The sequence below is a fragment of the Bactrocera tryoni genome, chromosome 1 (assembly GCF_016617805.1).
Source record: "Bactrocera tryoni isolate S06 chromosome 1, CSIRO_BtryS06_freeze2, whole genome shotgun sequence".
Taxonomy (NCBI): Eukaryota; Metazoa; Arthropoda; class Insecta; order Diptera; family Tephritidae; genus Bactrocera; species Bactrocera tryoni.
In genome coordinates this window covers 50,431,672-50,450,501 of record NC_052499.1, presented here as the reverse complement: position 1 = coordinate 50,450,501, position 18,830 = coordinate 50,431,672, and positions in this window count along the sequence as shown.

The following is an 18,830-nucleotide window of genomic DNA, read 5'->3' as shown; positions in this document are numbered from 1 at the left end:
TCATAGGGTCTGAGCTTTTAAAAATTATTATACTACTAAGGGCAGATTGTATTTATTTTGAAAATTCTTTATTTATTCTTCCAAATCAATTTCATCCCCTTCAAAGTAATCCCCTCCCGGTGTAATGCACTTATGCCAACGGATTTTCCAATCTTCGAAACACTGGTTGTAGTCACTTTCCGGGATGGCATTTAGTTCTGTCTTCGCGGCGGCTTTAATCTCCTCTATCGTATAAAAACGGTGTCCCCGGAGCGGTCTTTTGAGCTTGGTGAACAGCCAGAAGTCCCACGGCGCCAGATCAGGTGAATACGGTGGTTGCGAAACGATATGGGTTGATTTTTTGGCGAAATGATCACGAATTACGAGGGCAGTATGGGATGGTGCATTATCGTGGTGTAAAATCCAAAAATTGTCCTTCCACAATTTCGGCCTTTTTAGGCGGATAGCGTTACGCAAACGACGCATAACGTTCAAATAATATTTCTTGTTGACTGTTTGACCGGTTGGAAGGAATTCATAATGCACAACACTACGATAATCAGAGAAAACAGTCAACATTACCTTGATTTTTGAGCGACTTTGGCGCGATTTTTTTGGGCTCGGCTCTCTTTTGGCACGATATTTGCTCGATTGATCGGTTGTTGCGGGGTCGTAAGCATAGATCCAAGTCTCATCGCCAGTTATAATGCGTTTCATGACACCCTGGTAGTCGGAAAGCATCTTTTCACACACTTCAACGCGAGGCCTTTTTTCCAAAAAATTCAATGTTTTCGGTACCAGTCGAGATTTGACGCGCTTGACGCCCAAAACATCCTTCAAAATGGTATTGGCTTAGCCTTTCGATATGCCAACTTCATCAGCAAGGTCTCTAATTGTTAATCGATGGTTTTTCAACACCAAATCTTTGATTTGTTGAACGTGAGCTTCGTCGGTTGAGGTTGATGATCGCCCTGGACGCTCTTCGTCTTCGACACGTTCACGGCCGGCTTGGAACTCACTATACCACTTGTAAACATTTTTTTTAGACATAGCCTCATCACCAAAGGCTTTCTGCACCATCCTCAATGTATCCGCTGCAGAAAATTGATTCCATAAACAAAAGTTAATGCAAATTCTTTGCTCAACAAATTTCGGCATCGGAAAAAATGAAAAACTCACTTTTAGCAGCTCACAAAACGACACGTATCTCAAACACTAATGAATATTTTGACATGAAATTTGACATAAATGTGACTGACAGTACTACCAACCTAAAAAAAGAAATAATTCTTCAAATCCTTCGACGCGCGCAGTTTAAATTCAAATGTCACCTTATTTTTTGGGAACAGTTATTCTATCTTATAAAGAAATTTTTTTTAAGTTTCCTTTGAAAAATTAAAATCTTCGGGTATTGCTCAAAAAGCAGGGAAATGATGAATAAAATAGACCACTTGCCAAGATCTTTGAGCAGGCTCGAAATGGTATTTAAAAAGGTGGATGGCGTAAGAGCATGCGACTAGCCAGCTGAACTCGCACATCTGCACGGTCGGATTTATACCGCGTAGGCAAATTTCTAGATTCCGGAATATCTTCAAGTCGCCTTTCTTTACCATCAGGAAAGTTGCTTACATAACAGGTCAATTAAAAATTTCACAGCCTGGCACATAGATGACGCTACTAGAATTGAAACCGTATGTTTTTAGTTAGCCTAAACATTCAGAAGGCACGTATATATGTATATGTATTTGACCGCTGATCATTAGTTTGTGAATTATTGCATTTTGAGTGAAGCACCTTCTGTTATTGTGAATAAAGTTGATAAAACATTGCTTTTTGAAAGGGGATAATACAGTTGAAGCAAATGATGATGAGTTCTCGGACACTTCCCCCGGAAAATCATACATCAAGGATTCGCAAAATGTGAAGTTGTTCGAAATAGCAGGCACTCTATAGATATCAACTGAACATGTACATCAAATCAGGCTGGAATATTTGGTATGAGGTGCCGTGCGAACTCACTTTTGACCAAAAACAGAGACGAGTTGATAATTCGGAGCAGTGTTTGGAGATGTAATAAACCCAAGTTTTTCGTCGATGTGTGACAATGGATGAAACACGGCTTCCTCATTTCACTCCGAGGTCCAAATGGCAGTCATCTGAGTGGACTGCACATGATGAACCCGCTTCAAAGCGTAGAAAAACGCAACTGTCGGCTGGCTGATAAGGTTATGGCGTCAGTATTTTCGAATGCGCATGGAATCATTTCTATTGAATACTTTGGAAAAGGAAGAACTATCAGCAGCAACTATTACATAGCGTTATTGAAACGGCCGCATTTGAAAAAGAAGTCTACCGTGTCAAAAGTTAGTCAAAATAATGACAAAAATCCATGAATTGGGTTTCGTATCTACCAAATTCTCCAGGTCCTGCCGCCATGACTACTTCCTGACCCCAGATCTCAAAAAAATGCTCGCTGGGAAGTAATCTGCGTCGAATGAAGAAGTGATTGCCGAAAGTGTAGGCCGGCGACTTTTCAATTAACATGTAGGATATCAGTACATAAGGGATAATATCACAACACATTACGTCAGAGATTGTGTACTTAGAAGCAGGAAGCAGTATTAGTTTAACAGAAAGCATTTCATGTGGTCGGAAAGTGGCTTCAAATATACTCGGTTTTAGGTCTGAGGTTTCCGGGAAACGAATTAGCGGATAAGATTGCCAAAAGTCTGGCTACCGAACCAGTGCACGATACGCAACTAAATTTCCGAACGGTCTAACAGACGGATGAGTGTGAGATGGAGATGGAGCGGAGGGAAAACAGCGCAAGTTTTTTAATCTCAGAACGACTGTATGTCGCAACATCCTAACATCCCATAAAAGCCATATAGGCATTACTAACGATGACATGTAAAAAGTGCAAGGAACTAGCGCTAAGAGGAACACTTCCTCTGCTTGTGTCCGTCCTTATATAGAACTCGGCTTAGATATCTATAAGCTTTGCAGTTAAGGGACTGAAGAAAGTACCAAAATTAGCTATCAAGTCTCTAATAAACTTCGCAAAACCCGTTGTTTTACAAATTTGTTTTTTCGTCAAATAAATCTAAGCAAAAACCAGAACGAGAGCAAGCTCTATTTGAAATTTTAATTGTACATTGATAGTTAAGAATGCGCCTTCAGAGTAGATACGAGTATCTAGGAATGGGCTTGAAGCCTTAGGGATAATTGTATATGTTTGGGATATTCAAGTCGTATTTATCCTTTGTAAGCAACGTAAACTTATACTAGATGCAAGATTTTGTTACCGACTTGTCAAGGAAATTATATCGAACATAAAAACCCGGGATTGTGTTATAAAAATTCGTAACAAAGTGGATTTACTATCCAATATCTGTGTATATACTATCCATTATCTCCAGTACTATTAACGTAGTTCTTTCTTGCGCTGATCTGAATCATTTCTTCCCACAATACCATCCTGTTCCATTGATTTATAAGCGTCGATTATTAGACGCCATTCATGATATTCCTTTCTTCCTGTGAAAGATACGCTATTTAGGATTGTAGCTTGGAAAATTTCTATTAATTTGGATGAAAAACCATATTACAAAAGCTTACACCCTGTACTACGTCTATGCAGTAGAGGCCCGCTAATCCGGACATGGCCTAATCCGGGTTCCACTGTAATCCGGACAGGGTTAAAAAACTCAAAATTTCTACTATATCCCTTGTAATCCGGACCGACATTCTCAATCCGTATTCTCTAATCCGGATCACGTGTTTATTATTCACTACATTCGCTTTTATGCTTTATTGGTTTAAGTTTTTTTTTTGTTTTTTTGGAACATGTGTATTATTTGTTATATAAACAAACAGATTTTTATAAATATTTTTTCATAATACATAGTTCTGATATGTCTTTGGTAATCCGGATTTCTTTATATTCCGGATAGGGGCCGGTTTTAATTTATCCGGATTAGCGGGTCTCTACTGCACTCAAAATCATCATTGCATTTCACAACAAGATTACGGTATTGATTTGAGCACAACTGCTGGATCAAAGGCGAGTGGGGCTTGGGCAGCGAACGAACTTCAGTGCCAATGGGCAACGGCGCGAATGCAATTCATCAAAACGCATGAAATTCAACAAATGGTGTGGTTAAAATGAAACTCACCACAAGCATACACAGAAAATGCTGCTAAAATAATACCAAAATGCAAGACGCAAAATAAATAAAGCACTTCTAAAACACACACATACATACATATCGCTATAATGTGTATATTTTTTGGTGAAAAAACTCCGGCTCTCCATATGTATGTATGTATGTGTGAGGCGGCTTGCATTTTAATGGTCGCTTTACACTTGACATTACTCCAGAAAATGACAGCCATTCTGCATACAGAGCGCTCGCAGCCGTCAGCCGAACAAAGCATAGTCACTGTTTGGCTTTGAAGGCGCAGCTTCTCAGTGCCGATAGACGTTGCATGAATGGACGGATGGTTTCAAACATTTTTTCCGTTCTATTATTCATAACCTAAGCATAGCTCTGTGGTGCGCTTGCATATATATGTTTGTGCGCTTAGCTCAGCGCTCCGTGGCTATATATACATAAGCTCAGCGCGCTTGAGACCGCCATCGGAAGACGGCTCTGCAGCTTTACAAGGGCAACGGAGAGGTCGTGCACTATTCAACCGACCTACGCTTCGCTCCCCTTGATGCAACTGTCAACTGCTAATTAACTTTTTTCAATGTGCGAAATTGTAGCAACAAGTCAAATAAATTCAACTGAAATTCAGAAGGCGCCGCCAGCAGCGCGCACTAAGACGCCAGCGTCAGTTTGACAGCCGCGTTCCTATGCAGCGCAATGAAAGCGCATTGCAGTTAGTAACTGTTTTATGCCACTTTATCCGTTTAGGGTTCCAAGATTGTGCGGAGCGCTTTCATTGAACTTTCAAGCGCAATGAGTTGTAGTGCGGCGCAGCTTCAATGGCGACACGAAGTTTGACAGAAGCGATTCTTGTAATTTACATGTTTTTGTGCGCTCTTAATATGTTTCCACTGTAGGTGTGTATGTATGTGTGAGCGCATAATGTTTTTCTTTATTTATTTAAGTAACAATTTACTTGCACTCGCAGTTATTTGCCTCCGCTCCTTAGTTGTTCGTGTTGTATGCGTGCTTGCTGCCGCTACATGGCGCTGCCGGCTGCGGCGTTTCTTGTGGCAGTGGCGCATTCAAGCGCGAATTGAGAGCAAGGTTCAACACAAAAAATATTAATGTTCTTTTCTTAATATATTTGTGTATTTTTGCAAACACACACACACACACATACATATATGTAAGTATGTATTAAGCAAGAATATATATGTAAGTGTATTTGTGCTCGATGCATCGCTCTTTGCTGTGTCCTCTTGTAATTTTTTATTACTTTTGCTGCCATTTTTCTGTTGTTTTTCAGTTTTCCATCATTCTTCTTGAGATATATGTACATATGTATACCCTAGTACAATATCTTTACTTGGGTAGAATGAGCAGCTTTTTCAAATAAACAATTTTAGTAACTAATATGTCGAGTGTGTTCAGAACATGACCAAAATTTGATGTTGTGAGGGTTGAATTCATACAGAGATCGCCCCATTCAAGTCTTTTTGATATAAGAAAGCATATAAGAAAGCCCAAACAGGTTCTCAGAGTTGGCTTAAGACTTGTATATTCTTCTATTTGAAAGATTTCATCGAGGTCCTCACTATCAAAAGAAGTCCGACAATATAGCTTTGAATACAACACTTTTACCGTGGAGCTGATGATTCCATAATATCATAAAAATTGAGCTATTTTAGTAATTCTGCGAATTTCCAAACAAGTTGCAGGAGGTGTGATTTGGAGATGAGCTCGAAAGAACAAATTAATATGGACATACTGTGATCAAATTGAAAGGTGAATTTTTAATTTATACTTCGCGTGTTTTTCGAATCGGTAATATTTTTTTTCTGCAAGTTAGTAATACTGTTAAAGACATCTATGCTAAATTTCACGTCAACGTATTCATTAGTATTTGAGATACGCGTCGTTTTGTGAAGCTCTAAAAGTGAATTCTTAAATTTTTACTTCTGCATTGGTTTTTCGTGATCATTTCGCCACATTTTCTACTAATATCATGCCGCAACCACCGCATTCGCCTGATTTACCTTCGTGTAACTTCTGGCTATTCAGCAAATTCACATGACCACTCCGAAGACAACGTTTTGATTCAATATCCTCAATTGAAAAGCTGCATCGAAGAAGGCTCTGATGGCCATCACGACGGAGCATTTTTCCAAGTACTATGATTGCTGGAAAATTCGTTGGCATAAGTGTATTGCAGCAGGAGGCGATTACTTTGAAGGCGATGAAATGGAAAAAATTCACCTTTCAATTTGATCACAGAGAGAGATATTCGGTCGAGTGTCTAGTACATTCACTTATTCAAAAATCTCTAGTAACATTTCTGTTACGCATTTTACTACTACAACAACCATGATGGATTTCTCACCAAAAACATGGTTCATCCATTTGGTCGATGTAGACGATTTGCTCTCAGGAATAAATAATAATCTAAGAAACATTTCGAAAAGATGTCTGATTGATCGGTAGGTTTGTTTGACTTCCTGAGCACAGAAGACTATCTACATATATCAATCTAAATGTAATATCAATTTTGGGGATCAGCCATTGAAACTAACTTGACATAAGAAACCGATAGGTATTATGCCAACCTGGAAGCATTATCGGTTATCATCCACAAATAGCCTATATACAAGATATAATTGCTTGCCTTATTAAAACGTTAATACTATGTTCGGACCGACAACGAAAACATGTTTTCGTCTATGTAAAATCTGTCAAACGAAAACACAGTTGTCGCTGAAAACTACTTGAAAACTTACATTCCACTCATTATAATCGGTGCCTGCTCTAGTTTAATCGATGTTTTTGGAAGACATATTTTACCGGCCCTATATTTTCACTTGATATTTGTTTACATTCCATATACAAATACAGCTGTCATCTTGATATTTTCATATTAGGGGGATTCTCTTGCTCTTGCAAAACCTTGGAACCTTGCAGAAATTGCAGAATTTTCCTCTTGGTGCAACGGCACAACAACAAACACACGTATACAATTTTTTGCAATGGCTGTAAAATATTTCAGACCACAACCCATGTTTATTTTCTTGCCGTCATATATCACTAGATTCTGCAATGGGTGCTCTCTTGGCCTTGCATCTTTCGGTATAGGATTTTTGCATTTTGTGTCATCGTGCAATCTTGCAAGAGCAAGGGAATGCTGCTATTGATAGTTGTCAGCAAAAACTCATCGAAAACACACATTGTCGGTCCGAACGACTTAGATTCCACAACATACAAATGTGTTTTCAAAATGTTTTCAATATCGGTCCGAACATAGTATAATGTGTGAACAACTAGTGTTACTACATCGATATACCTAGAGACTTTTTTAAGAATATTTCTCTCTTTTCGTATTATTCATATGTATATGAAGAGTCTGTCGATATTTTGAAGCGGTGTTCATTAATTTAATGTATACTGGAAAGGTTCGATAACTTGACAAACCACGGTACTAATTACAATAAGTGGAGAATTATGAAAGATTCAATAAAAAATAAAATTTTCTGATACAACTGCCCTCATAGCGGTTAGAGTAAAGCAGAAAGTAATAATGATCAGTCATTCCAATATTCGTAATTCTGCAACGTTCGAAGTGGACCCTTGGAGGACCATCTTTATAATTTAATTTAAGACGATTTCCAGGTTAGTGCATATATAAGAGGTTAGACTGTTCTACTAACCGGTGTATTTACACGTTTTATGTCTTCGAATTTCTAATCTAGGCAAGGGTGGCTGATATACCAGATCAAGCAGACCACTTTCGCAATATTTTGGAGTTGGCGAGGAGATTTTAAAATGAATTTTTGGTATAATATTTTCAATTTTTAACTTTTCCAAAATGGACTTGAAAGTGTTTGCTAACCTCATGGGATCATGAGATATTGAAATCGAATGATAACCCCACTCACTCCCCATATAACGTTAGTGTTAAAAACTGTAAAAAGCGGTGTGAATCAATAACTCAATACGGCAGAGACAATAAATTTGATATAAGAGGCCTATAATAGAGTCGAGGTCATAATTGGGGCTCAAAATTGAACGAAGGGCGTGGCACCGCCCCCTTTAAGGCGAAATCACATGCTCATCTCGAGATCCGCCCTACAAATTTCAACCACACGTACGGTACGTGACATACTATTGACATTCTCATGTTATAGTGAGAATAAAGGCGAAATAGGACAACAACCACGCCTACTTCCCATATAATACAATTTTAAATTCCATTTGAAAGTTTGTTTTTCAGTATATAAATCAGGAATAAATTGAAATATCAGGATAAAACTTTGCACGAATAGTGCATTTAAGTTGGGCCACCTTATGACTAAAAATACCCTAAGTACCGAATATGTGGATCCAGTGCCCATAGTTGACTTTTTACCGAAAATATCAGTCAATGTATAAGGTGTATAAGTATTTGAAACAATAATCCTTTCCTAATAGTATTATGTCTATGTGCTACAAATGGGTTGAATCGGGTTAATACTTCCATTAGCCCCAATATACCCAATAAAACGATTTTTGAACATCCGAGTGACTTTCAACTGCATCTATTGGCCAATATGTGAGTTATCGCAATAAAATTGAGAGAGCGTGTTTTTCTGATAACGGTGTATTTTTGGGCTCAAAATGAATAAAATCGGATGGAAACTTATCCTAGACCCCATATAACTAACAAGCCTTATGTACCTGTAGGTACTTCTCTATTCGGCGCAAGTTGCAAGAGTATAAAATGTTTGATTACACCCGAACTTAGCGCTTTCTTACTTGCTTTTTTTACTGTTTTTGTTGCCGTCATATTCTGTTTCTTAATTTTGTTGCGTTTTGCGTGCATCTAGCATATTCGAGCCGACAAAAAATGTAGCAATGCACACACATACATACACGTAGTCACACAAATATATGGCATATCGCATTATTGTTGTTCATAATATTTGATATGAATGTATATATGTTTGTATGTATATTGTGTATGCTCATTTTTGTTGCCGCTTTTGTTTTTCTTAATTGGTTTCGTTGCACATTGTGAATTCATGTTTGTATGCATGTGTGTGTATGTATTTGTATGTATGGTTTTTGTTATGTTTTGCATTGTTGTTATTGCCATTGTTGTTGCTCGTGAAAATTTGCAATGCACTCCAAGGTTAATATTCGATTTATTGGAAAATTAACCTTTCAAGTTTCGCGCTTTATAAACTCCATAAGCTCGCATTGGCGCTTTGTGGTTTTTATTCTTGTTGTAAGTACTAGTAAAAAAAATATGGCCGCACAAATTTGAAACTGTTTTCGGCCAAGACCGAATATGAATTCAATTCTATTGCTTTGGTTTACTTTTCGGTTTCACCTCTACAGTTCGGTGTCAGTGTCAGTGGGCATAAAAAGCAATGCAAATAAAATACAAATATGTATACTTACATATACATATGTACATATGTGAGTATACATTCATACATATACATAAATAACTGTATATTATACATGAAAATACATAATGCATTGAAGTTGTATTGATAATGCTAAATTCACTGGAATAACTTACTGACATACTTATCTATGGATAATATTGGCCAACGAAGTGATGTAAGCTTAAAATCGATCAATCGTTTAGAGCATCTAACAAATGCTCTAGAGTAAATTTGAGTACCTCGACCACCAAGAAAAATATCAATAGTCTGATAAAATCATTTAATTAAACAGAGCCATATCCCAAACTCTTATGGAGGCCACCGAAAGCTGGGTTTTAATGGTTCATTCGTGGATTTATCGGCATAGACCATTGACTTAATGGGTAAAAAAATAGCATTTTTATTTTTACATTTTTTTCTATACCTATTATTTTCTAAATTTTTTTATAAAAAATTAAATATTTTATTAGAACTTTTTATTGTTACAAACAAACACTATTAGTAAAGAAATTCTGGAATTTAAAAAAAAATATTTTTACAGATTTAATTTAGATATTTAAAGATACGCCCGCGTTAGCAGGATAACTCTTTACAGGATCATCTAAAAATTGAAAACCTAAACTTAGAACATAAACGAAAAAAAAACTGAAAATTGGGTAATGAAAATTTCCCTAATTTTGTCTTTCAAATAGTTGTAATCGAAAGAAAAAATCCAAGCTTTTAAGAATTGTATCTCAAAGACCTTTGTAAAATTTCATGAAGATCGGTTGAGTAGTTCATATCAACCGACTTCAAAAATACAGTATCGCGAAAAACGCGTTTAAAGACGGCACACTTAGTCTAGTTAGCCTCGAGCACACAAATTCTCAAGACTGTAACTCTTAAACAATTACTCGGATCAACTTAAAAATTTAGGAAAATATTTTTAAAGTGTTGTAGAATTTAATAAGGCAATAAAAAAATTGAATTTTTGAAACCCGTAAGCCCATGTAAAACCATATCCCCAATCGAAATTTCATTACCCGTGACATGATTTGGCCGTTAAAATGTCGACTATGTAAACAAAGTTTGGCTTGCTGTAACGTCCTGCTAGAGCTTTTTAGCATTTAAAATAGCTATTTCCGTAGAACTGAGTGAATCGTTTCACATAACCCCACAAAAAGTAGTCCAACGGCATTGAATCGCATGATCTGTGGATGAGACCAAAATCCCATAACGGGAAATAACCAAAGCTTTCGTTCAATAAGTTGCTTGTTTCATTGGCTGTATTTCATGCAGTGCTTTCCTGTCGAAACCACTGGTCGTCCACATCATCTTCCTCCAATTCTGGCACGAAAAAGCCATTAATCATGGCTCAATATCATTCGGCATTGACTATAACGTTAGGGCCTGCTTCATTTGTAAAGCAATATGGACCAGTGATTCCTTATGTCCATAGAGCACAACAAATATTGACTTTTTGAGTATTTAACGGCGTCGGAAGAATGGTGTGTGGACTATCATCATTCCAAATGCGACAATTTAGTTAAATTAACGCATCCATTTAACCAAAAGTAGGCTTCAACGTGAAACAAAATATTCTTGTTAAAATCGGTATCGGTGGCCATCTCGTTTTTGGACCGAATCTGCGACGGCTTGATGATCGAACGGCTTCAATTCTTACACGAATTGAATTTATTAAGCTTGCAAGATTGCTTTTACCCTGATTAGTTAAGAAAGTTGTATAAATATACTTAGCCTAGAAGAAAAGTCGTTCCATATCTATTTTAATAAAAAACATACTATAAAATATAAAGTAACTCAACCAACTAAACATTGAGCATAAAAAGAGATTAGAAGAAGAAGGTTGGGTAGGAAAATGGAGATATTGAACGTAATATTTCGGCAAAAAAATAACGATGAAAAGAATCATTTTTAAATACCGAACGAAATGCCATACGCGGTTATAGCTGAATTTTCAACAGCGCGCCAGTTGTTCTTCCTTCTCTCCTTTCCAATGGAGTAAAGGTCTCCCTCTTCCCCTTCTTTTGTTTCCCCTGACAGACAAAGCTGGAGTGTTTTCGTGCATTCGGATGACATGACATAGCCAGTATAGATTCGATGAACTACATATGTCAATATCGCGGTATGCCTCGTAAGGCTCAGCGTTTCATCGACTGTGATAGGATGGAGTCATATGGAGAAGTTCACTTAAGTGAGGAAAGTTTTTTCAGCCACATTCACTCGGGAGCGGCCAGAAACGATTATTTTACATATGGCTCAAGCAGCTCACGAGTTCCGGTCTTAGACCAAATAATCTCTGGGTTGTGCGCTGGGCTTGGAACCCGCTTCAAAAAACACACCCGCAATGGAAAGAACAAAACAGCCCGGATGAGAGACCCCTTTTTGATGATACACATTACTACTACATATATTATAAATACTTGTATCTCAGCCGATCTCTTTACAGAACACATAAGTTAAGAAAACGTTTGTAGGAAAACTTGGACTAATCGAACGAATATGGCCTTACTAGATCTTAAAAAATTAATGAGTGTGATTACATAATTCGTTTGAAGGAATTGATGAGAATATTATCTTAGTAAAGAAAATTAATTTCAAAGCTTTTGAGCTATGCTAGCAAAATAAAGATTTATCTTCAGGAAATATTTATGAAATAGGCCGACGTAAACAATAGCTTGACGTACATATATGTGCATTAAATTATTCCTAAGTAGAATCTATGTAAGCTTTATCTGCGATCACTTCGTGATAGACAATTATTGAAAGATTTCTCGTCAAACGTTCCTTTCATAATGTTCATCAGATATTTTTTCTTCTGAAGACTTACGTATAACATTTATCAGGAGGTTTCGAAGAGAGTGTATTTAATGGTTTTTCATTTTTTCGAAGGTTATGAATTTAAAATTTTTCTGGTTTTTGTCACTGGGTAGACCACATTCGTATATAGAGCCAATTTTAAGCCGTATCGATTTATAAACTGTATGTCCCTTAAGATGTTTGAACAATCCTCGTGGCTTTGGGGGATATTTGTTTTCAAATTTCCAAATTAACTCAATCTAATCCTCGTAAATGAAAGCTTAGCTATCTCAACCTTTAATATACATACTTATATATTTCCACTGGCAAAATAATCAGTTGTTCTAAAGAAGTATTTAGAGAAAGCTTCTTTGAGCAAACAATTTCATGCGTGTTCTTAAAATTTTGACATACTTTGCTGCCAAGCGACATAAATATGACTCAGACTTTGGAACGCGCTCAAAAGACGCAAGTGACATTAAACAAAAAAAAAGTAAAAATAAATAAATATTAAAAAGCAAATGCTTGGTGGCAAATAAAAATATATATTTGTTGTGTGGCGAAATCGCCCAAAGGCTCTGAAATTATACCACAAAAAGCATCTACCTATTAAAAATAAAAATTAAAAAGTATCAGCGTGTTAAAAAATGCCAAAGGAAAGTTGCGTAAGCTGCGTACGCGCACACATAGAAGCAAACATGTCTCCGCACAACAACACAGACAACGTAAATGTGACGAGGTCGCATGGGGGTAGACCTACATATGCCCGCGACACCCTTTCTAACGCGCCGCAGCAGACGCTTAGCCGAAAGCGATTTTTGAAATGCGCCATCCGTTGCGCCCATCCAATGCCGCGCCCAGTTCGGCATGGAAGGTGTTGGGAAGCAAACCCCCACAACCAATGCGGTGCGTGTGTGTTGCACGCCGCCTTGCAGCTGATTCGTTAAGCCGCGTGCAAAGTGCGTTCGCATTCGTGAATGTTCCGCAATTCAACGCAAAACTTCGCCGTTGGCAAAATTTTATTAAAAAGTCATTCACACAAATGCAAGCGGTGCACGAATGTGTCCATGAATAGATGCCTTGTAGGAAAATTTAGAAGTAAAGTCGAGCACAATAAAAAGAGCGCGAAAATACTCTTTCACAAAAGTTCAAAAGACTTTCTTTTCCGCCTGTAGAAGTCCACTATTTTAAGCGGTCAGCGTAGTCAGGAATCATCAAAACGACCCAATCTTGCAAATTAATTTAGAGAGTTAGGCAAAAGTACCGGATTTATCTCTTTTCGATTTTCATATGTAAGGCATGTACTTTTGAGTGTAATTAACAACATTAACATTTTCATAAAATGGCTACTCTGTCAATCTTCGGTATCACCAATTTACGACTTAATTACCTCAAAATCTGACAGTTTTGGATACATAATATGTTAGGTTAGGTCAGTCTGGTAGTTCACTAAGCTACCCAGCAACAGTTTTGGTCCTTAGCAATGCAAGCTGCCTTTACGTAGTTCATGATAAGTAGTCATCTTTCAGGATACCGACGCTTTAGTGGGTTCTGCGACCTCACTATCGATACCCCTTCCAGTGTCTCATAACGTGGGGCCTACAAATGCTTGGAGACTTGGCTTGATAAAGCACAAGAGATGATCCCTTGTTTCACTGGTGCCTGGCTCTTGACATTTTCTGCAGTCATCTTGATTTTTCGGTCCCATTTTGCACTCAGTCCCATCACCAGACTGTGGCTGGTGAGTATTCCAATAATTTTCGTACAATCCCTTCTATCAAGAGGGAGAAAAACTTTGTGTATTTATTAGCTACCGTCTTGCATATGAATTTTGCACTTTTACATCCGTGTAGACCATTACCCACTGAGCTATGCCAGATGCCTCCCTACGTTAATTCTCCTGCCACCAGCAGTCATCCTGTCGATTTTGCTGCAGAGTTTTCAGCGAAGAAGTCTATAAATGCTAAACTTAGTACTAATTTAAGATCCGCGATTGTTTCAAGCTATTGACTTAACAATTTATTCAATTAATATCGCCTCAGCATTTCTTATTTTCCCTAGTGGGTTTGCTCACGCACCCGATTGCTTGTGGGTAGACTCCGCCATGCGTACGCTTATTTAGGCTTAATCTTTTGTATTTCAATTCCTTTATTTTAATTTCGCTCTCCACCTTTGTGTGTTCATTTGTTTGGTTCTCATTTTGTCACTTTTTGCTAACGCATTAATTTTTCCACACAATTCATGTTGCAAAATGAAAAAGGAGAAATTAAAAGTGGTGCTATCTCGTTGCCGTTATCTCCGTGGTTATTGTAGAAAGTGTGACTGCGTCGTCTAATTGTGCGCTGAAATCTTTTTTATTTGCGTGGATTATTTTTATATTGTCAACGAGCTTGTTATTATTTCAGACGTTTGCCTTTATTATTTATTTAGTAGTTCAAATTGCAAACGACTGCAATTTCCTCAAACGAGATACATATGTATATGTTGTCAAATGTTTCCAGTTATTTATACACATGTTATAGGGAATTCAAAGAAATTATGAGAAACGTATCTCGAAAAACTTCTTAAATCGTTGAACTGGTACAGGATCTACTTGAACTTGATCAGAAGCCGTTCTTTTACAAGATTTGGAGCCAGTGCTTAAGTTAGAGATGTGGCTATCCAAAACCACAATCTGAAAAGATTCCTGGGCTTAATAGCGGAAAATGTTCTAAAATAATTTGAGAAATGCAGACGAGTTGATAGTATTTGACAGTAAAAAATTCCGGGGCTGTTGGGAATAAATCCGATCGTTGTGCAAATGGCGACAAACCCGATCTTCTTATTCGCCTTAATTGGCGTTGACACCGCTTACGCGATTATACCCGATCTTCTACAACCGTGAAAATATGCAGTGGTTCCGTCCCAATTCGGCTATCCTCAGTTGTTTCTTTAAGTGTATGTTAAGGTCTAACTTAGCTGTCATGGTTATTAATGTTACTATACTCTGAACAGGGTATATTACGTTTTCCTTTAAGCTCGTAACGTCAGATACCCTATCAAGTAGCCTATATATAAAATATTAACGTGACGAGCTGAGCCGATTTAACCATATTCGTCTGTCTGCCTGTATATAGACAAACTAGTTCTTTAGTTTCTGAAATATCAATCTGAAATTTTGCATATGTCCTTTTCTTCCTAAGGAGCTGCATATTTGTAAGAACTCGGTCCTACACAAGTCCTTCTATTATTTTTTATTACTAAAATTCCCATCGTTCAGATCGAAATACTATATCATTTGATATACATATACTTAAACGTAATTGGAAATCGAAGGCATGAACTTAAGCCTTTTGCGGTTTGAGCATACATAAGTGTTCGCCATGTCCCGCAGCCCATAGACTTTCCTATCCCAACCTCGGTTATCGAGCCTATTATGCACTGCAGCAATTGATCTCTCCCCTGATGTGACATGTTTAGATGTTTTTGGAGAGTTTTCATAATATAGAGTCATATCCGTGTGCGTTAAAGGGATATACTCATCCTTGTTCTGATAGTACTTCATATACTCTATATAATTCTCTATCATGCTGAACTTTTGTTTCTACATTTTCTAAGATCTCAAACGTTACATAACATACATTCAAGCCCTGAGAACCAAAACAAGTCTCAATAAAAACAAGAAAAAACGTTAACTTCGGCTGCACCGAAGCTAATATAACCTCCACAGGTGCATTTCTTTTAGTAACTATGTGTTCAGTATATGGAAGCTATGGTAATCCGATCTGAACAATTTTTTCGGAGTAATCCATGTCAAAATTCGTGAAGATACCACGTCAAATGCGAACGTTTTCCATACAAGCCCTTGATTCCGATTTTTCGGTTTGTATGGCAGCTATATGCTATAGTTATCCGATCTGAACAATTTCTTCCGATATTACATTATTTATGTGAAGAATAACTCATACCAAATTTCATAAATATATCTTGACAAATGCAAAAGTTTTTCATACAAGAACTTTTTTCCGATCGTTCAGTTTGTATGGCAACTATAAGCTATAGTTAACCGATCTGAATAATTTCTTCGGAGATTACATTGTTGCCTTAGGAAATAATCTATACCAAATTTCGTGAATATATCTTGTCAAATGCAAAAGTTTTCCATACAAGAACTTTTTTCCGATCGTTCAGTTTGTATGGCAGCTATATGTTATAGTGATCCGATATCGGCAGTTCCGACAAATGAGCAGCTTCTTGAAGAGAAAATGACGTTTGCAAAATTTCAAAACGATATCTACCACTAAACTGAGGGACTAGTTCGTATATATACAGACAGACGAGCAGACAGACGGACATGGCTAAATCGACTCAGCTCAACATACTGATCATTTATATATATAATACTTTATAGGGTCTCCGACGCTTCCTTCTGGGTGTTACAAACTTCATGACAAACTTAATATATCCTGTTCAGGGTATAAAAATGTGGCTTCGCATACCCCTAAGGCTGAAAACCTATGTTCGGCAATTTTTCTTGTAAAAACTGTCGATCTGTTTGTACGAAACCGAAGACAACGTGTTTCATCTCTGTCATCAACTGTGATCTCAGTACAGAAGCAATGTTACAGACGTTTGTGATATATTCAATACTATTTCGATGATTTTAGAATACAGTGTAATACGTTTTTGTTTGTCCTCATTAACAGATGGTGATAGCCCTCACGATCCTCACGGAATGCGCTAGGCTGCTCAAATACCAGCGTTACGAAATTACAAAGTAGACTCCTCAAATCACTTTAGTACTATTTTAAATGATTACTCAGTATTAGTTTATTAGAAGAACTCAGGCAAAATGAATTCTCGAGGGATTATTTTTTGAAACTTACAAGACTGTCTTGGTTTTCAGCAATCACTTCGCGCATAAGTACGTACATACATACATACATATATACATTACCCACTCCTGCCTTTTCGTTTCACACAGCCTGTGAACTCATCAATCTTGGCACACGTTTTCGCAAATCTCTGCGCAATATTTTTATGACAAATCAATCTGTGAAATCGCTTTACTTTCGCAATTGTCAAGTGTTGTCATATTCTTATTTGGCTTACGACCATAACGACTCTAGGCAACCGCGCCTCAACCCCCATGCCGTGCGGCTGTCAATTTTCGCATACTCTGCGCGCTGCTGCCGACTGCTGGACGCATCTTCTAGTGGTCCGCAACGTCTGTGACTGTGGCTGGACTCTGGCCATCAATTCGCGAATCAAATGAATTGTAATGAATTTATTTCGTCCGCACTTGTACGCACGCACACACACACGCGCGTTGTCTGTCTGTCTCTTTGTATGGTGTGTGTGTCTGCTGGAGCACTGCTGATATTTGCCAGCAACCACTGCCAGCGCCCTGTGCTTTGGTCAATCGCTTGTGTTGATGATGTCGGCGCTGGGCTGGCCGCTTATGGCTGTTTTATGTCTGTGTGCGTGTATGTTTGTATGCATGTGTATTTGTATTTGTACATCGCTCCAAGGCCTCACAAAATCAGTCAAAGAACTTTCTGATTTCTGATTTCGGACGTATGTGCGCAGGGCATGGCAGTGACGGCGGCGGCGACGAGGTGTCAGCTCAATGCGCCGCACATTGGGGCAGGCACAAAAGTCCAAAGCCCCCTCGGCTGCCCTGTGTGCCGCCGTCATCACGGGAGTGTGAGTAGCTCGGCCGTTCACTTACATTGTCAGTTGTTTACATTCAGATAATTCTTTGGCGACGTTACAGCGGCAGCGACGGCGGCGGCCACTTCGGCAGCGTTAGTGATTGTTGTTGCTTTGCAGGCATTTTCAAGATATTTCTGTTGAATTTTGCTGCATTTTCACTTTTATTAATTTTTATATTTCTTACACACATGTTTATTATTTGTTTATATATTTTACGCATTCATTTTGTGCTGCTTCTTATTGCTCTTATTTTCCTGCTGCACTTTTACAGTTCGAAAAGTTGAAGGCATTTTGAGTTTATTTACCTCGCCAATTTCTCGGTGTATGTGTTCTTACGCATCGTCGATATGAATTTGCTCAGACGATCGTTTCGAAATTATTTACATTACATACTTACAGATATTCGTCACTTACTTTGTTAATAACTTGAATGCTTACACTGATACTTAACAGTCGAGCGATTTTGTTTACTTTGTAATTTTTTAAAGTCAGTCGGTAATGGGGGATTTTTGTTGCAAAGGTGGGTGTGCATGTGAAATATCAAAGAATTGCACACTAATTATTTAGTTAGTCATACAAAGTTGACTGAACTTTGCCAACGAAACGATAACAACATTGTATGAGACCAACTTGAGTTTATTGATAGAATTCTTCTTCTTCTTCTTCTTTACTGGCGTAGACACCGCTTACGCGATTATAGCTGAGTTAACAACAGCGCGCCAGTCGTTTCTTCTTTTCACTACGTGGCGCCAATTGGATATTCGAAGCGAAGCCAGGTCCTTCT